At 35.8% G+C, this 16690-nt stretch overlaps 1 protein-coding gene across 1 annotated transcript in view; it reads left to right on the plus strand.

The window, feature by feature from the left end:
* Window positions 1-486: 486 nt before the first annotated feature.
* Window positions 487-16690, plus strand: part of LOC145980418 (b(0,+)-type amino acid transporter 1-like) — a 143045-nt gene continuing 126841 nt past the window's right edge. The window contains exon 1 of the mRNA XM_083113500.1: window positions 487-563. The gene's annotated coding sequence lies outside the window, so the exon portion shown is untranslated. The remainder of the gene's footprint in view (window positions 564-16690) is intronic.

Consider the following 16690-nt stretch of genomic DNA (forward strand, 5'->3'; position numbering starts at 1 on the left):
CTGGTACGGCAGAAAGAGCCTTACCGATCCCAAACTACAATTGTGCACGGTGATAAGTCGATTATTAATTGATTGATTGATTTGCTATATTTTACTTCGCTTTTTGTGCCACTTTTGGCTAATTTGCGAAGATGGGGATGAGTGATAATATGATGAATGGACACTCACAAACATCCATGCCCAGGTCGGGATTAGAACCCGGGACCCCTGACGTCGTAGCGCGATGTACTAACCACTCCGCCACGGGGGCCGGCTCGAATATAAAAACTACATACATTCAGTGTGTCTTGAAGCAACCACATGTACTTCTTATTGTCTTATGCAAAAAGGAAAAGTAAGGCTTATAAAAATGAAACGATATCTGTGTGGGGGAATCCCGCAGACTCGTAAGCAGGTGGACTTCACTATTGGTGTGCACACTTAAGCCTGCGAATGTCACGTGACTACGATTGTCGAAGATCGTCTGGCATTTCTTTGCCTTGAGCGTCACATCAACATAACAGTTCAAGTCTGCAAGTTGTGTACATCGGTCGACGAGCAGGATATTAAACCACCGAGTGAAGGTAAGTGGAGTTCATCGCACGTGGAAATAGTGTTGCAGACTTGGTGTTTATAACTTCAGATTTGGGACCATTACTTGAGCACTGTTCATTTTAAAGTACGTACAACTTATTCGGAAAGATATTTACAACAATATTAAATTTGTGACGAAATTATCTAAGGTTGAATTTTAATATCGTTTTGCAGTGGCGGCGATTGGGTTCCGAAACTGGGGGGAGGGGTGCAAGGTGCCAAAACTAGGGGGGCAAAGGCAGTTTACGTTCCCTTGGTACATAAGGTTTATCATAGTGCGGGGACAAAAGTGGAAAAAACTGGGTGGGGGGGAGACTGTACTTTTTTTACGTGTTTTACATTGATTTGGGAAGATGTTCAACATTCAGATGACAGAATGACTACCCTTTATGTCCATGTAGAGCATACTCTTTACTGGAGCAGGGATTTTACATAAATCCACAAAACCACCTTCCACTGCTTCATGAATATATATACAGTCACAGACAAATCTGGGTCGTAACGATTACATTGAAAGTTAAGGGCATGCGGGACAGTCTCCGCCCGGCTTTTCCCTCCGAGTCAGTGTTGCCAACTTAGCTCTCTTGGAGCCAGATCTGGCTCTTTCGTGTACTAGTTTGACTGTGAACTGGGGCGCTCGCCCCCGTGCCTCACTATGTTACTATTACTGGTTCCGGCCCACATAGACCAACTTTTGCCATGAGTATACATTTTGCACGTCACGTGATATTGGCTGCGTCGCCCCACCCCCTCTTATATCCCCAGCTACTTTTTTTTATAGCGCCGTGTTGACATGAAATTGGCATAATATTGTTATCAGGGAATCCTTTATTTTCGATTTCGTACGACCATGAGATGAGTGATGCCGCCGGATCTAGATGGTGAAAACCAAGAATAAATTGTCATCAATTTAGAGTTAACGGTAATAGCAGCGCCCCACCCCTTTGACAACTAACATTACTCTAGGAAGCTCTTAGTAAATCTAGCTCCTCGAAAGTCAGTTTTAACTCCATTTAAGGTGAAATTTAGATCCTTTATGTGCACCAGGTTTGGCAACACTGCCAGGAGGCAAGGAGAAATTCATTGGGCATATGGGAGTATTTTTTTATTTGTTATCTTGGGAATATCAAACTTCCGATGGAATAGAAAATGATATCAACGGAAAGAGGCCAGTTTGAAGAAGTGATTGCCCAGCAGAAAAGTCGAAGCTCCCATTTGATTAGCCATAACTTGATGTTGAAGTTGATTCCCCATAAGGAATACATGGGATTCCGAAAATTCTTATTCGTCATATTTTTTACAGGTTGTATCTAGCTTAATAATCAACTTTGAAAAACGCTTCGACCTGCCACATGTGGAGAAATTCATACTCTCTTGTACCCCTAAGTTTTTCTTCAGTAGCATTGCCCATTCCGACGATATTAAAATAAATGCGTAACTGTAACTCCTCGCCTTAATGGTATCGTTACAATCCAGAAGTGTCCGTGACTTTACATGCTTGAAACTAATCAATTCAGTACAGTTGAAACTATTTTGTCGAAGTTCATTGGCTGCATTAAAGCTATCCTCTGTGCTTTACACCATGCGATGAAGGCACATACGAAGTGTGGAGGTTAAACACCGCACTTTTTTTGGTCTCGGTGGTAGTAGTGGAAATGGTGATCAGCACCGCGCTCCATTCACCTTTACTCAGCCACCAGGTATCCATTGATTAGAGGCTGGGTAAACCCCAGAGCAGCTTTATACAGGAAAATTGCTGGAAATTTCCACCTGAGATCACGCACCCGGGGAATCGAACCCGCATCTCTGGCGTGACAGCCAAATTCCGTGTTGACTGGACCATGGCGATAATTATTAGTATTACTGCATATTTTATATGTATAATCATCGAATCTTTGGGATACACTGCACATATTTCTAAAAATTACTCCTCTAACAAAAAATTGCATTAATCAAATCCGATGAATGTATTGAAGGGTTGTCTTAGCTACAAAATTAAAAAAAAAAAAAATAACATCCATGACGGATAATTTTAGAGAATAATGTGTTCAAAATTTCAAAAATTTTCAAATTTTGGAAATCTGGTACTGGCATAATGTGAACAGCTCTAAGAACTACAACATGAGTGAGTGCTTTGCTATTTCTGTATATAATTTGGAAGCAGAGCTGAACATCGAAAAAGCATAACTCGTTTTTAAAAAATCTGAAATTTTCAAAACATCGTAATTCGGAGATGGTTGCACTTTCCTCACACGAAATTTATAAACATGCTCAGAGGACTTGAGCGAGCAAATTCCTCAAATTTGGTCAAAATCAGAGAGGGTGGTGGCAATTGGTTCGTGGTTTTACCCTACTAATTTCTAATCATCTGAGCAGAGAATGTATTTATATTTATTCATTTCAGTACAGGAAACATGAGTGTATATTCAATACAATATTCAGAATGTAACTAAACTGCAAGTTAAAAAAGTTACAAACTTTTGCTGAAGTTACTGGGTGGTAACACTGTTTAAAACAGCTGATAGCTTGAGTGTGTTTATCAACAATTGCTGAAAATAATCTATAATAGCTTAATAAGAAAGATCAAATATTTAGCTACACCTGGATCATGACCAACGTAATTGTTCTCTTATCAAATGTGTTTATTATCTTTGCTGGCAGTAGTGTACAAAATAATGCAACTATCTTACGTTCATATCTCTCACGTAAAATGGAATTGGCAATATCTAAGAACGAGTTCGATTACTTATTACACAATCTTTTGAGGCTTTTAATTTCGCAAGGCGACCACATGAAAGACATTATTTTTTGTTAGTATCAGTTTGTGTGTGTTTGTGTTCTGTGAATTTATATCCAATAAGTGAACAGATTGATTACTTTTGTTTCTTGAATTAATCCAAGAAGTGTAGAATTTATTCCATTTACATCATATGCTCTAGTGAAACGTGTTCGTTTTATTTCTGCAACTTTAAAACCGTCAGCTAATTATGCTAATCCCTGTATATCGAAGGACGGTATCATGATAAATTGATAATAAATATTGGAACCTAATATCTAGTAAGTACAACTGCTAATAGGACACCGTAGTACTTGCAGTGAAGCTGCGTTTTGGGAAATGTAGCTGATGCTGTAGCAAAGCAACTTTCAAAATGTGGCGTTCTGATCACTGACACGGTGAGGATGAGTGATGATTAGGCGAAAGGGTACTCATAAAGGAAAACCCATGCCTAAGCCAGGATTCGAATCTCAACATGCTTTCTTAAGGCGGCCACTGAATTTAAACGAGCCGTTGTGTAGAACTTAGAAAAGGAAAATGAACTTCAAACATGAACTAGCGACCAACATTTTTGGTCAGGCAACCTGAATCACACAACGACCGGAACATGATGCTGATCACATTACGTCCAGCCCTGCATTGCCGAGATTGAGAATGTGTGAAACCCTATATCCATCCCTCCCCATGTCACAATGAAGCACCACGACAGGAAGTCCACGTATTTACACCAGTATACCATATTTCTTCGAATGCAAGGCGCATTTTTTCGGTTTATGGACTTTCAAAATTTAGGTGCGTCTTGGATTCGATGGTGTCTTGTTTGTTTGAGAGTCCCACTTCACGCACAGATCGAGACAGGATCTACAGTTTAAAGTGGAATCCGAACCACTATGTGCCTTCATCGGGTATCGAATGCAAGACTCTTTGATTTCAAGGCGACGACGTTACCACTACACCATCAGGGAATCCCTCGACGGCGTCGTGGATTCGAAAAAATACGGTAATATTTCAAACACAATGTAAACACAAATAATAATAATAAATAATAAAAAAAAACAGGTCCACTCATCAGGTCCACTCATCAGGTCCACTCATCAGGTCTTCGCCGTAACATTATTATTATTGCTTTTGCGGAATATACCCACCGCATTTAACTTGGGTACTTTCTTCTAGAGTGCGCGTCAAATCTCCTGCATATGGCGATAGCCAATAGCAGCGCACTGCAGCGGTGCCATGTCGAGATCTCACATGGAAAAGAGACAGCGTGGTTGAGCGATACACATTGTCACGGAGAGCACGGAACATTAGATACGAAGGAATTTTACCCTTGACGTAACAATGTCACTTCTCTCCATCAGAAATTTACGACCGTCGTTGGTTTCCCTGTACTTGGAGCCTGATTGTTTCAATATTCTCAAGGTGGAAGTTGTAGAGCCTTTGTAAGATATTTTGTCCCGTAAAGAGTACGTTATATTTTTGGCAGAAGGAAATTCGCCATGATCGTAAAATTCAAAGACGGTTCTACGAACTACGTCTTTTTCAAAGTCATCTAAGTTTGACGTTCTTTTCGGTACGTTAATGTGCTTTCCAGGTGATTGAAACATTGGAGCAGGCCCAGATCCACATTGTTTTGCCCCCGAACATATCCGAGAAACGGTAGCTTGATTCACACCACACGCTTGAGCTGTCAGAGCCTGGCACTTCTTAAAGTCAATTTTACTTCTCTCTTCTTCACTCGAACATTTTTTTTTAAAAAATTGTACACCTGAAAAATCACCTTCGTACAACACTGTATTTTTTCTCTTCTCTCGCTACCACTACCACTTGGTTTACTCAACGACATGCTGCACACACCCACTAATCACACGGAAAAAATGAGCAGTGACGGTATCCTCTTCGTCAACTTCTTCTTTACCATCACTGAGAACGAAAGTGCCCTGTTCCCTTCGCTAATCGGAAAGTTTCAGAATACAACAGGAACGAAGGGAGAGCAAAAACGATACAATGCAAATACGTTTATAATAGTGTTGCCCACGAGACGGGACAGCCTTTCTAAAATTCGAGATGGGACGAGACGAGACGGCTTCGGAATAAAGCATTTTCTTTGGAAATCCAAAACAGCTTCTATTACATGAATAAAGATCTGCAAGATTCTCCCCTCGAAAAATCCTAATTCGTCACACGTTGTCCGTAACGAATTTGCCCAGACTTTAGCCTCGCGTCCCAGCTATCTTAACTTGCAAAATCCCTGTATCTTCCTACAGAAATTTCCTCAGAATACCTTAAATCTGGCAACTATCTGCTACCCCAAGAGCTCTCTTCCATTCATTCTTGCGCAAAACGATCCGGAGGTAGTCACTGCCCCTCTAAACTCTTCGAACACTGCAAGTGAAATAGGTTAGCCACAATTGGTAAACTTTGCAAAATTTCAAGCCAGCTTTTTATCGAAAAAAAAACCCAGTCCATTCAAAAAAGCCGACTTTACACACACACACACACAGTGCAAGCAAAAATAAGCTACAACGTAGCTCACTGCGTTAAGAAGCAAGTGCTGGAAACAAAAGAGGAACACGTACACATTTGGGCACTAGAAATAATATGATAAAATAGAAAAAATGATATCTAGGGGGGGGTGTGGGATTCGGTAAGATGGATGGACACATCAGTACAAAATCAAATAGTGACACATAATGGATATAGAAAAGAATGGTATTGTTTGTCGCACAAAGGAATAGCAAGGAAGTGGTGTAAGGCGAGTTACAACAATTTGGAAGGGAACAAAGAACGGGGGTGGGGGGGGGGGGTGGACATGGTTCAGGAATGAGAGAAGAAATAAATAAAAGTGTGCTGCTTGACAAGCTCTTGTTTACTCTTACGGCGGTGCTCTACATGCTGGCAAGGGAAGTGGGGAGCGGGGTATACGCAGTAAACCAACCAGACAACAGCGGTGGAGCCGAGAATTACAGCCTGGCGGGAGGAAGTACTACACGCACCTCGTTCTACATACAGGCTGCTTCGTTTCTTATCGCGCTGGATTGGCCAAGACAAATGGGTAAAAATATAATGCAGTGGATAACAAAGTTATAGAAGACACAAACAACACATCATCCTAACCGTTCCACAAATTTTATATTGCAGACTATCTTAACAAACTTAGAATGCATTTGTACATATATATATATATATAATTATCAAAGGCACATAATTCGTATGTACACTTCCTACGAAGAAAATGCCAAAAAGATAGTACAATTTGGTTGCTCGAAAATATTTTTATTTTTTTTTGATTTGTGGCGATTTTATCTTGATATCAATCCAGAATCGCCACAATAAACTCCTTAATATATTGGTTAATATTTGTGCGCTTATTAAAATAAATAGTGTGCTTTCGTGTGCTAACGAATGCCTAAAAGATAGTACAATTTGGTAGCTCAAAAATAATTTTTTGATTTGTGGCGATTCTGGCTTGATATCAAGCCAGAATTGCCACAATAAACTCCTTAATATCTTGATTAATATTTGTGTGCTTATTAAAATAAATAGTGTGCTTTCGTGTGCTAACGAATGCCTAAAAGATAGTATAATTTGGTTGCTCAAAAATATTTTTTTGATTTGTGGCGATTTTATCTTGATATCAAGCCAGAATCGCCACAATAAACTCCTTAATATCTTGATTAATATTTGTGAGCTTATTAAAATCAATAGAGTGCTTTCGTGTGCTAACGAATGCCTAAAAGATAGTACAATTTGTTTGCTCAAAAATAATTTTTTGATTTGTGGCGATTTTATCTTGATATCAAGCCAGAATCGCCACAATAAACTCCTTAATATCTTGGTTAATATTTGTGTGCTTATTAAAATAAATAGTGTGCTTTCGTGTGCTAACGAATGCCTAAAAGATAGTATAATTTGGTTGCTCAAAAATATTTTTTTGATTTGTGGCGATTTTATCTTGATATCAAGCCAGAATCGCCACAATAAACTCCTTAATATCTTGGTTAATATTTGTGTGCTTATTAAAATAAATAGTGTGCTTTCGTGTGCTAACGAATGCCTAAAAGATAGTACAATTTGGTTGCTCAAAAATAATTTTTTGATTTGTGATATCAAGCCAGAATCGTCACAATAAACTCCTTAACATCTTGGTTAATATTTGTGTGCTTATTAAAATAAATAGTGTGCTTTCGTGTGCTAACAAATGCCTAAAAGATAGTACAATTTGGTTGCTCAAAAATATTTTTTTGATTTGTGGCGATTTTATCTTGATATCAAGCCAGAATCGCCACAATAAACTCCTTAATATCTTGATTAATATTTGCGTGCTTATTAAAATAAATAGTGTGCTTTCCTGTGCTAACGATGTGCAAAAAAATTCACAGCAGCTTCGAGTGCTGGTTGCAAACTCCAAAGATTTCGCACTAAAAACCTAGGTAAAGGTAAAGTTCCAAGTGTATATAATACAGTGCCATGAAGGCACATTTACGGGATGTGGGGGAAAGGTCATTTTGGAGGGGAAGTGATCAGCATCACACTCCGGCCGCTTTTGCCCTCCAGGATTGCTCCCATGCACCCATTGATATGAAGCTGTTGAGCCCCGGAGCTGCTTTATGCGGGGACAATGCGGAATAATTCCGACCTTTATTCACCCACCCCGGGAATCGAACTCGGGTCTCCCGCCTGACAGTCAGACGCCCTAACGACTACACCACAGCGGCTCTAAAAACCTAGTAAAAGCTAATTCAATTAGATACTCTGCTTTGACGTAACGAATAAAATTGCCTGAAGTCATAGGAGTAATAAGTGACATGCGACAGCAACAAGTGTCGCTTGGAAATGAACCCACAGTAATAAATGCAACCTTCCGAACGGAAGCGACTAGACCGGCAAGCGGCACGTGTTGCTTTGTCGCTTGCGTGTCGTTCATAGCGTGTATTGTGTAGCGCCTCTGTCTGTTGGTAGTGAATTCACAGTGAAAGCTTGCTTATAGACTAAGGGAGATTTCACATCGAAGCGACACGCGACCCGTAACACATGTCGCTTCAGGATTTCACCAATCGAACGCAGGTTTGTGCGGCCTGCCATGCTCCTACGCTGTGAAACGTTGCTGTTGATTGGCTTGTTCCGAAGCAACATGTGTCGCGTGTCGCTTGTCGCTCCGGTCTGAAATCTCCCTAAAGGAGCGTGTCGCTTGTTGCTTTGGTGCGAAAACCCTGTGTCGCTTGTCGCCTGTCGCTTCAACCTGAAAGGTATCTTGTGGAAATTTCACACCGAAGCGACAAGCGACACGTATAATTCACACCCAAGCGACACAATCCCCTTCAGTTTGAAGGAAAACATTCACCCCGCAACCGTGAACAACGGACCAAGGCGACAAGACATCTGTTCGAAAGGTTGCATTGACTACTGAAAGTTCGCTTGTCGCCTGTAACTTTGGTGTGAAGAAATCTTCCTCACAGGAAACTCTTCGAACTGAAACTCCACGTCTCGCTTGTCGCTTGCTTATTGTTCTGCTTAGGCCGTTTTCTGGATACCGTGTATATAGTCGCGAGGGTTGCTATCCGCGCATGCGCGATGAATGCTTGCTTATAAACTGAAGTGTCCCTGTCGTTCGTTGCTTCAGTGTGACACTTCCGTGTCGATTTTCACATTGAACAAGCCACAGGAGAGAAGCGACAAGCAAGAAACATGTTTCGCTTGGATACGAACCCTCAGTAAACGTAACCTTCCGAATCGAAGCACCACGTGTCTCTTGTCGCTTCCGTGTCGCTCAAATTGGGTCGTTTTCTTAATATCGAGCGTAGAATCGCCTCGATCTGTTGGTACTGTCCGTGCGGTGAATACTTTTATCATAGACGGAACGGAAGGGGATCCTGTCGCTTGTCACTTCAGTGTAAACCCCCGTGTGGCTTGTCGCCTGTCGCGTGTTCCTTCTGTCTGAAAGCTCCCTGCGTGTACGATGGATAAAGAGTGGATGGGAGCTAGAAAAGCAAGGCAGATTCTATTCATTATCTAGCTATTGATAATCAACAAACTTTATTTGATATACTCATGTTCTTATGATTAAGGAATGATATTTGTTCTCACTATAGCTACAGTGAGCAAAGTGATTACAGGTTTAACCCATTTTCGAGAATAATATTTTGTGATGTCTCCCAGTTATAACTTTTGTGGTATAATATCCTGCATTAATTTTACGAGACGAGACGAGACAGAACCCTTCGAGACGAGACACGAGACGGGACAAACGAATATTTTCGAGACGAGACACGAGATGAGACAGCATTTCCACGAGACGAGACGAGACAGACCAAAGTCTCGTCTCGTCTCGTCTCGTGGGCAATGTTTATAATAACATTGCTTCTACAGAGGGAACGGTATATGTTACAATCACGCTTGTTTTTCGTACATACTCGCAAATTCATTATCTTTCCATTTGTTGAACTACTGACACTTGAAATAATCTATTTATATCCGACGGGCAGGTACACGATTTAGTAGCGAGGTGAAACAGGTTCTGAACTAGGGAACGCCGCACGTCCGTGATTCGCTGGTGCTGTTCAGCTGAAGGAAGCGTAAGGGTTTATTATCTGTACTAGGAAGAAGGGAGAGCTATCAGGGACTGGGCCTACAGTTTTCACTATTTGCTTTTATCACGGGGTAACAAACCTAGGACCCTTTGATTATTGATTTAGGTAGTAAATTTATGTTACTGTGTGCTATTTAACATAACATTGAGTTTATTTTTTTACCAAACTTTGACTTTATGTCAAATCTTTTACAAGTTTTTATGTATTTTTACCAAAACAACACTATTTATACTATTCAGGCAACATTTTTTATTAAATGTTGGACTCGCAAAGACATTTTTTCAACTTTTAACTTATTATTTTACAATTTTATGTTAATTTTTTTTACCAATATAACACTATTTATTCAGGCAACATTTTTTATTAAATCTTGGACTCGCAAAGATATTTTTTCAACTTTTAACTTATTATTTTACAATTTTATGTTAATTTTTTTTACCAAAATAACACTATTTGTACTATTCAAGCAACATTTTTTATTAAATTTTGGACTCACAAAAACATTTTTCAACTTTTAACTTATTATTTTACAACTTTATGTTAATTTTTACCAAAATAACACTATTTGTACTATTCAGACAACATTTTTTATTAAATGTTGGACTCTCAAAAACATTTTTTACCAAACTTTGACTTTATGTCAAATCTTTTACAACTTTATATTAATTTTTTACCAAAATAACACTATTTGTACTATTCAAGCAACATTTTTTATTAAATTTTGCACTCACAAAAACATTTTTCAATTTTTAACTTATTATTTTACAACTTTATGTTAATTTTTACCAAAATAACACTATTTGTACTATTCAGGCAACATTTTTTATTAAATTTTGGACTCACAAAGACATTTTTTTACAACTTTTTAACTTATTATTTACAATTTTATACCTATTTTTAACCTAAATAACACTATTTATACTATTAAGGAAAGACTTTTAGTTATATTTTCGACACACAAAGTGTGTGTTCTCAACTTCTATCTGTTTATTTCACAAGTTTAGGCTTATTATTACTCAAATAACACAATTCAATCTGTTCAGGAAAGACTTTTAGTTACATTTTCGACACACTAAGTGTGTGTTCTCAACTTCTATCTGTTTATTAGGCTTATTATTACTCAAATAACATTATTTATACTATTCAGGCAACATTTTTTTATTAAATTTTGGACTCAGAAAGATATTTTTACAACTTTTTAACTTATTATTTTACAAGTTTATACCTATTTTTAACCTAAATAACACTATTTACACTATTCAGGAAAGACTTTTAGTTACATTTTCGGCACACGAAGTGTGTGTTCTCAACTTTTATTTGTTTATTTCTCAAGTTTAGCTTAATATTTACTCAAATAGCACGATTTGATCGTGTCTTTTATTACATTTTGGACACACACACACACACACACACACACACACACAGAGAGAGAGAGAGAGAGAGAGAGAGAGAGAGAGAGAGAGAGAGAGGGAGAGAGAGATTTTTCCAACTTTACAGGATTATTCTCCAAGTTTACTCAAATAACACAATTTAAATGTGTTGTGAATTAGATTTTGTACACACGACGTGTGTTTTGTCAACTTTAACCCTTTCATTTTTAAGTTTATTTTACCAAAGTAAGACGGCTTAGTCTATTCAAGAAAGTTTGGTTGAAATAAAGCCGACGCGTTTTCTGATTGGTTGAAATATTCTTAACATTAGTTCGTCCAAAAACCTAATAGTTATCATCCAAATGCATTAACAAATACACCCTGAAAATATTTTGAAATATTATACACACCTTAGAACTGTAATATCCTAATATAGAAATACAGAACCAAAAATAGCATTGTGGAAATCTGAAAACAGAAAACTATAAAATAACTTTTAGTTAAAAATACTTTTTTCTTTAGTTTTTAGATAAAAATAAAAAGTAAAACTTTAAAAATTAGTGAATGTGAAATACAAAACGTAATAAATAGAAAATTTAATACAAAAATTTAAAAAATCTCTTTGTAAATCCAAATCGCAATAAAAAATGTTGCCTGAATAGTTAAAATTGTGTTATTAGAATAAAAAATTACATAAACTTGTGAAATAATACATTAAAAATTGAAAAAAATGTCTTTGTGAGTAAAATATAAGAAACAAAATGTTGCCTAAATAGATGAAATTGTGTTATTTGAGTAAAAATAAGCCTAAACTTGTAAAATAAAAGGGTAGAACTTGACAAAATATACTTTTGCATCCAAAATATAATTGAAAACTTTCTTGAATAGACTAAGCCGTCTTACTTTGGTAAAATAAACTTAAAAATGAAAGGGTTAAAGTTGACAAAACACACGTCGTGTGTACAAAATCTAATTCACAACACATTTAAATTGTGTTATTTGAGTAAACTTGGAGAATAATCCTGTAAAGTTGGAAATCTCTCTCTCTCTCTCTCTCTCTCTCTCTCTCTGTGTGTGTGTTTGTGTGTGTGTGTGTGTCCAAAATGTAATAAAAGACACGATCAAATCGTGCTATTTGAGTAAATATTAGGATAAACTTGAGAAATAAACAAATAAAAGTTGAGAACACACACTTCGTGTGCCGAAAATGTAACTAAAAGTCTTTCCTGAATAGTGTAAATAGTGTTATTTAGGTTAAAAATAGGTATAAACTTGTAAAATAATAAGTTAAAAAGTTGTAAAAATATCTTTCTGAGTCCAAAATTTAATAAAAAAATGTTGCCTGAATAGTATAAATAATGTTATTTGAGTAATAATAAGCCTAATAAACAGATAGAAGTTGAGAACACACACTTAGTGTGTCGAAAATGTAACTAAAAGTCTTTCCTGAACAGATTGAATTGTGTTATTTGAGTAATAATAAGCCTAAACTTGTGAAATAAACAGATAGAAGTTGAGAACACACACTTTGTGTGTCGAAAATATAACTAAAAGTCTTTCCTTAATAGTATAAATAGTGTTATTTAGGTTAAAAATAGGTATAAAATTGTAAATAATAAGTTAAAAAGTTGTAAAAAAATGTCTTTGTGAGTCCAAAATTTAATAAAAAATGTTGCCTGAATAGTACAAATAGTGTTATTTTGGTAAAAATTAACATAAAGTTGTAAAATAATAAGTTAAAAATTGAAAAATGTTTTTGTGAGTGCAAAATTTAATAAAAAATGTTGCTTGAATAGTACAAATAGTGTTATTTTGGTAAAAAATTAATATAAAGTTGTAAAAGATTTGACATAAAGTCAAAGTTTGGTAAAAAATGTTTTTGAGAGTCCAACATTTAATAAAAAATGTTGTCTGAATAGTACAAATAGTGTTATTTTGGTAAAAATTAACATAAAGTTGTAAAATAATAAGTTAAAAGTTGAAAAATGTTTTTGAGAGTCCAAAATTTAATAAAAAATGTTGCTTGAATAGTACAAATAGTGTTATTTTGGTAAAAAAAATTAACATAAAATTGTAAAATAATAAGTTAAAAGTTGAAAAAATATAAAATATTCCGGAGGTAAAATAGTCCCCCGTTCGGATCTCCGGGTGGGGACTACTTTGGGAGGTCCCTGGACTAAGGATAAGATCTACGTTAGGAATAAGAAAAATATTAAATTAGGCACCTGGAATGTTCTGAGCCTTTACCGGCCTGGGGCATTTCAGTGTACAGTTAATGAGATAGTCAAGTATAAATTAGATGTAGTAGTTGTCCAGGAAGTTAGGTGGCCAGGAGAAGGGAATTGTAAAACTAAAAATTATACTTTTTTCTATGGTGGTACTGAAAATCATAATTTTGGAACAGGCTTTTTCATAAATAATAGAATTATCTCGGCTCTTAAAACAATAGAATTTATTAATGATAGGATATCATATGCAGTTTTACAGGGTAGGTGGTGTAAAATTATTTTAATAAACATACATGCACCAACGGAAGATAAAGATGATAATACTAAAGATGATTTTTATACAGAGTTAGAACAGGTCTTTGATAAATTTTCTCAGTATGATATGAAAATTCTGTTAGGTGACTGTAATGCACAGATTGGGAAAGAATAGACATTTAAACCCACGATTGGTAAAGAAAGTCTTCATGAATTAAGTAATGATAATGGTATAAGATTGATTAATTTTGCAACCTCAAAGAATTTAATTGTGAAAAGTACCACTTTTAAACATAAAGATATCCATAAATATACCTGGTCTTCTCCAGATGGTAAAACTCATAATCAGATAGATCATATTCTCATTGATAAGAGAAGGCATACTAGTATAATTGACGTTCGTACACATAGAGGTGCTGACTGTGCCATTGACCATTATTTTAGTAATTGCTAAATTAAGAGAAAGACTCTCAGTGATAAGTCATAAGCAACAAAATCTAAAAGTTCTAACATTTGATACAGGAAAGTTTACTGATGAAAGAATTAAGAAAGATTACCAAATTAAACTGTCAAATAGATTTGATGTTTTGCAGGATTTAAATGATGATGAAAATATAAATGAAACAGACGTAAATAAGAATTGGGAGCACATACGTAATGCAATAGAATCAGCAGCTAAAGAAAGTATAGGATACCATAAACCGAGAAAAAGTAAACCATGGTTTGATAATGAATGTCATAATCTAATAGAAATAAGAAATCAGGCTAGACTTAGGTGGTTAAATAACTCTGATGATACAAATCTAAACAATTATAATAGAATAAAGCTAGAAGTTAACCGCACGTTTAGAAGTAAAAAAATAGATTACTTGAAAAGCAAAATTAACGAAATTGAAACAAACAGCAAAAATAAAAATATCAGAGATTTATATAAAGGTGTAAATGAGTTTAGAAAGGGGTGGCAACCTAAAGTAAACTTGATAAAAGATAAAGACGGTGATTTTCTAGCTGACCCAAGCGATATTCTAAATAGATGGAAGAACTACTTTAATGACCTTTTAAATGTCCATGTAGGAGATAAATCAGAAGTGAATGAAGTACACACAGCAGAACCTTTAGTCCCAGAACCTAACTTGACTGAAGTTAAAGATGCTATTAAAAGGCTAATGAATAACAAAGCACCTGGCATTGATTTAATACCAGCTGAGTTAATTAAATATGGTGGAAATTCATTAATTTGTCAAATTCATAAATTAATTTGTTTAATATGGAATAAAGAAGAAATCCCTCAACAGTGGAAAGAATCCATAATTGTTCCTGTGTTTAAAAAAGGTGATAAAATGAACTGCAATAATTACCGTGGAATTTCTCTACTCTCAACAACATATAAAATATTATCTAACATTCTTTTAACAAGACTAACCCCATATGCTAATAAAATTATAGGTGATTATCAATGTGGATTTAAACGCAACAGATCAACTACAGATCAAATTTTTCACATCAGACAGACACTTGAAAAAAAGTGGGAATATAATCAAAATGTCCATCAGCTATTCATTGATTTCAAAAAAGCATATGATTCGGTCAAAAGAGATAAATTATATAATATATTAGTAGAGTTTGGAATACCTAAGAAGCTTGTTAGTATGATAAAAATATGCACCAGTGAAACAGAAAGTAAAATTCGTGTGGGTATTAATATGTCTGACAAATTTACAATTCATGATGGGTTAAAACAAGGAGATGCATTATCTCCATTGCTCTTTAATTTTGCCTTAGAATATGCTGTTAGGAAGGTAAACGAAACTAAAGAAGGACTAAAATTAAATGGTGTGACTCAGTTGTTAGCATATGCAGATGATGTAGACTTACTGGGGGATGATGTGAATACAATTAAGAATAATGCTAAAATATTTTTCAAAACTGCTAAAGAGATAGGTTTGGAAGTTAACAAAGAGAAAACTAAATATATGCTTACAGGCCGAAACCAAGTGTTAGGTAATAATCAAAATCTAATTATTGATAACAACTCGTTTGAACCAGTTTCCAAATTCAAATACTTAGGAGTAATATTAACAAATGAAAATTATATTAAAGAGGAAATAAAAAGTAGGCTTAATTCAGGAAATGCATGTTACTTCTCTCTTCATAAACTTTTGTCTTCTCGTTTAATATCTAAAAATCTAAAAGTTAAAATATACAAAACCGTAATTTTGCCTGTAGTATTATATGGGTGTGAAACTTGGTCCCTTACATTGAAAGAGGAACATAAATTGAGAGTATTTGAAAATAGGATCCTTAGGAAAATATTTGGACCTAAAAGGGATGAGGAGACAGGTGAGTGGAGAAGGTTACATAATTTAGAACTACATAATTTGTATTCATGTCCAGACATTATTAGAATAATTAAATCAAGAAGACTTAGGTGGGCAGGCCATGTGGCACGAATGGGAGAGGAAAGAGGAGTTTTCAGGATTCTTGTTGGGAAACCTGATGGTAAGAGACCAGTAGGAAGGCCAAGACGAAGATGGAGGGACAACGTTGAGATGGACCTAAGGGAAATCGGTAGGGATGGAAAAGAGTATATAGATCTTGCTCAAGATAGGGACAGATGGAAGGCCTGTGTTGCTGCAGCCATGAACCTTCGGGTTTAAGAAGGCTAGAGAGTTAGTTAGTTAGTTAGTTAGTTAGTTGAAAAAATATCTTTGCGAGTCCAAGATTTAATAAAAAATGTTGCCTGAATAAATAGTGTTATTTTGGTAAAAAAAATTAACATAAAATTGTAAAATAATAAGTTAAAAGTTGAAAAAATGTCTTTGCGAGTCCAACATTTAATAAAAAATGTTGCCTGAATAGTATAAATAGTGTTGTTTTGGTAAAAATACATAAAAACTTGTA

The sequence above is a fragment of the Lepisma saccharinum genome, chromosome 27 (assembly GCF_977018435.1).
Source record: "Lepisma saccharinum chromosome 27, izLepSacc3.1, whole genome shotgun sequence".
In the NCBI taxonomy this organism is placed as follows: Eukaryota; Metazoa; Arthropoda; class Insecta; order Zygentoma; family Lepismatidae; genus Lepisma; species Lepisma saccharinum.